Below are 4,781 nucleotides of genomic sequence, written 5' to 3'. Positions count from 1 at the left end.
CACATTATTATTCCCAATGGCATAAAGGAGGCTTGCTCTGTCAAAATCAATTAAGCTACTGTCAAGGAGACGTTCTTCAGGGTCGATATCAGCACTTACTATTGTGTTAAGTATTCTGTAAAACTTAGTCAGATTGCGATGGCTTATTAAAATCTCAGATTGATTACAGGAGCAGAAAGCTGGCTGTGATCTTCATTCGCATTCATTAACTTTGCGAGGGCAAAAACTGCAAGTAGAAACAGAGGCTTAGCTATGATATGCTCATTGCTTAACTACTATCTATTGGCAAAGAATGATTAATCCAGTACCCAAGTAACATTATTAACACAGTCATGAGTTCTCAAAGTTAAGGCACTAATCATATAACAAATTAACAATAATAAGATCTAAAATAGGGTATTATCCGTTACCAAGATAAGCAAAACCAGCTGCTGAGGAAGCCAATCCAGCAGCAGTAGGAAAATTGTTGTATGAAACAATTGTACATTCAACTTTTCCCAATCCTTCTTAGTAATCTTGATTCCCTTTTCCTTATCATGAACATCGGTAGCTCGACTACGAATTTCCCTTAAACAACTCTGGAATCTGCCTCCAGAAAGAGAGATTTCCCAAAACGATCATGGTATTTGTAAAAGCAAATTATTAAACCTCTGAGAATTCTGTGGCAAAATTAATAGTGCCAATTTTTAAGTTTTAGTTCCAACCTATAACCCAATTTGTACAAATTTATGATTTTAAAACTCAAGACCCACACATTTATGATCAAATTGAATGATTCAGTCGAGTTGACCCAAAATTGTGCCCACCCCTGAAGAGAGATAATGTAGGCCGTGCAGTTCATAAAACGAAAAATATAAATAATTTTATACAAACTTTAACATCAAAAAGTAAGTTTTTGGCTTATGTGTGGCTTTCTTCATTTTCATCTCTCATACTTTTCTTATTCTTTTTAATAAAAGTACGGATAAAAAGTATGAATGGAAAGATCCAAGATCATTTGCCACTAAAAGCATGGATAAAACATCCCCACGCATAACGCATGCTTAATTAAGTTGCTTTTTTTTCGTTTTGTTGTTTCTCAATGGGACTTGCCTTTCTCATTTTTAACATTTTGTGTTAGCTTGTTGTATTTCCAGTAATATAAGGAACATGAGACGCAATCAAATGAAAAACACACTCTAGGTACATCAATAAATAAATATAGAAAAGTATCACACACTCGAAAAAAGATTGGGGCTCTTGGAACTTTTTCGATTTTGTTTTCTCTAACTTTATCTCTTTTGTTACATGATAAGTCATTTAAATAAATATATATATATATATATATTTATTTTTTTTACACAAGCAATATTGGAAAAGGTGGGAATCAAATTTAAGACCTTGGCTGCAAAATTCAGAGTTTCATTTTAGTCCATACAATTCTTGCCATTTACGTTTGTAATTCAATAGTTATTGTAATTTGAGGGTAATGACTTAATCTTGTTATCTTTTACCGTTAAGAATGGACACTTACTATATTTCGAATGGTAATGTCTCGATATTTTGAACCAAATAAACAACGAAACGGGATAGAAATGTCTTGATATATATATTTGGGATGATAATGTCTCAATATTTTGACATCTCTTCTACAAAAGAAATTAAAAGGAGAAGAATCAAATCTTATTATCCCTAAAAAAAAGGCCAATACAAATAATTAAAAATCCTTTCAATAAATTTTTAAATTTAAACAAGAGAACCTATATCGTATCAAATAGGTATTCATACTATACTGACTTTTTAGCAAAAAAAAACCTAAATCCTTTTTTGTAAAGTCGTCAAAGGAGTTTCCAAGTTTTGAATTACCCAGTAAGAAAACAAGATATGATTTTATGCATTAAAAGATAAACAATAGAAAAGTTATGAACTCAGCAGTTCCATATGTTGTGAGGGGTGAACAGAACTAGAGATGATTTCCATTTAAGAGAAGGGGAGGAAAATAATCGAACTCTTAGCCAAGTATACAAATAAAGTAGTCTATACTGTATAACGAGTCCAAATTTGAGGACAAAAGTATGGTGTACATGTATAGCATTTTTAATAAGAGAGAGCATGTCTCGTCCACTTGGACTGAACTTTCCAGGGTTGACAAGAGTTTGTAGCAATTTTATATTAAAATTACATGACCCATTTTGTGTAATATTAGTTTTCTTTTGTCTTACTCTTATTTTGTGTGTTGTTTTCCACAGTACTACTAGAGATACACCAACTTTTAAGTGTCAACTAATATAACAATATCTTATTTGTTATGAATAAATAAGTTCTAAAATTAAAACACTACCACATCAGTTGATATATCTTAAAAGTTAATTTCTCTAGTACTATTTCTCAAAACTATACACACAATTTCTAAAAGCGCAAGAGTTGCAATATTATTTACCAGGACTCTACCCTGAGTGTTGGTAAGGTTAGGCAAACAAAATCAGCTCCAATAAAAATACACACCAATATATCAAAACTGCGGTCACTCCCTCACTCTACAAATTTAGAAATGAGCTAACATGAAAAAACGTTTGGGGTCATTCTCAATATGGGCAATCGGGACCCACCCACTAACTAATCAGTTCCTAAACAAATTTATATAAAATGATAAAATTTAATCAAATTTAAAAAAATACCTTAAAAAATCCCAGCCCCTCCTCAGCCCAACAAACCCAGCACCCCTTGTTCAGCCCCCCACTCGCACCCACACCAACCCCATCCCTCTCTCTCTCTGGCGTCAGCTCGTCGGTGAAACACCAAAACCCAATTCCTGTATGAAAAAAGAAAAAGAAGGAAGATTTATTGAGAGTAACAAAGCAACACACAATTCAAATTTCAAATTTCATTATCGAAATAAATTATAAATAAAGGAAGGAAACTTTTTGAGAGTAACAAAGCAAACATCAATGGAAAATCAAAGCAGCATGATTAGCGGCGACTACAGAACTAGAAAAACAGAGAAGCATGATTTCAACTTGCGTCAGCTCGTGGTCTGAATGTGTTCGTGATAGCGGCGCACCTGCCTCTTCCCCACCAGAGCACTCTCCCTCTCTTCTGTTGAAAATTGGCTCAAATGTAGAAGAATTTTGGAGTTGCCCATGTGTGTCAATGTTAGTTGCCCATGTGAGTCAATGTTGGCTTGCTATCTTTGTCAAAAAGGGTGGATTGTTTGGTAGCCATCCATGGTTGGTAGCCAACATATGAATAGTTTGAGTTTGCATTCACACTCTTGCATCTTTGGCTATAAATTGGAAGAAGATGGTTTCATTTGAAGCATCCAAACTAAGGATCAAACCAAGTGTGGAGTAGAAGAGAAAAATAGCAAGAAAGGCATTTTGCCAAAGAGAGAAACAAATTCTCTCTAGTTGTTCTTTGCTTTGTATCATTGTTTTCTCTTCCTTTGTGAGTGTGTGAGGTTGGGTGTATTTGGGTCTTTGGGAAATTGAGTGGTAAACACTATTGTATTCTCTCATTGATTATAGTGGAATACTCCGTCGTCTCCAAACTGGATGTAGGCAATTGCCGAACCAGTATAAATCTTGGTGTTGTTCTTGTTGATTATTTTGTTCAATTTTTCTCCTGCCTGTTGTTATTTATTTTTCACTCGCAGTTGGTTGACGCTTCCGCACAACAAGTGGTATCAGAGCTCCAGTTTTTCGACTGGGGTTTCGTGGGAGTGAAAAATCTGTCGGTGCTACAGTGACGGGTGAATAGTGCACGTGAATAGTGTCGGTGCTACAGTGCTCCCGTGAATAGTGCTGTGCTACAGTAGCAGTGAATAGTGCCGGGCAGATTTGATGGCTGGAGAAAAAGTTGAAATTTTGAAGGAGAAGGAATCGACATCGTCTTCGTCGGCACCTACATCCAATAGACATCCAATTGCCACTACAAGGTTAGAGGTTGATAAATTCAATGGCTCTAATAATTTTGGTATGTGGCAATGTGAAGTTATGGATGTGTTGTATCAACAAGAGTTGGATATGGTTCTGGAGGATAAACCAGAAGATATTGATGACAAGCAGTGGACTCGAATTAATCTCCATGCTTGTGCCACTATTCGATCGTTCCTTGATAAGGAGTTGAAATACCCGTATATGAAGGAAACTTCTGCTAAGAAGTTATGGATGAAATTGGAGGAGAAGTATATGACCAAGAGCGCAGAAAATCGGCTCTTCTTGAAGAAACGACTCTTCCGATTTCAATATCGTTCAGGTATTTCTATGCATGAACACCTCAATGATTATAATAAAATACTTGCTGATTTAGCAAACCTTGATGTGATAATTCCTGACGAGGATAAGGCACTATGTTTGTTAAATTCATTGCCTGATGATTATGATCATTTGACAACTACTTTGTTGTATGGAAAATCCGAGGTGAAACTGGATGAGGTGTCTGCGGCATTGGTGAATCATGAGTGTCGTAAAAAGGAACAGAAGACTCAAAATTCACAAACCGAGGCACTCGTTGCAAGGGGTCGAACAGAGGAAAGAAAATCTGGGAAGCGGGAAAAATCTCGTTCAAAGTCACGAGGGAAATTTCCTGCTAAAGATGAATGTGCCTTTTGTCGCCAAAAGGGTCATTGGAAGAAAGACTGCCCCAAATTGAAGAACAAAGAGAAGGAGAAAGCGGGTTCTGAAGCAAATGTTGCAAAATCTGGAGATGAAGATTTCGAGTTTGCTTTGGCTAGTTCATCTGCTGATGGTCACTCAACTGAGTGGATTTTGGATTCAGGTTGCACCTATCATATGTGTCCCATT

General features: G+C 36.0%; 1 long non-coding RNA gene across 1 annotated transcript; it reads right to left on the bottom strand.

Annotated features, from left to right (window-relative positions):
• LOC117617116 lies at window positions 1-3,076 on the bottom strand. Its single transcript, XR_004584284.1, has 4 exons — window positions 2,969-3,076; window positions 2,658-2,791; window positions 411-659; window positions 1-226 (listed from the first exon to the last, which is right to left on the bottom strand). It is a non-coding gene; the product is annotated as an uncharacterized LOC117617116 (long non-coding RNA).
• Window positions 3,077-4,781: the final 1,705 nt, after the last annotated feature.

This window comes from Prunus dulcis, chromosome 2 (assembly GCF_902201215.1).
Source record: "Prunus dulcis chromosome 2, ALMONDv2, whole genome shotgun sequence".
Lineage (NCBI taxonomy): Eukaryota > Viridiplantae > Streptophyta > Magnoliopsida > Rosales > Rosaceae > Prunus > Prunus dulcis.
Note: the sequence above shows the minus strand (reverse complement) of the source record. Positions and strands in the feature narration are given on the sequence as shown.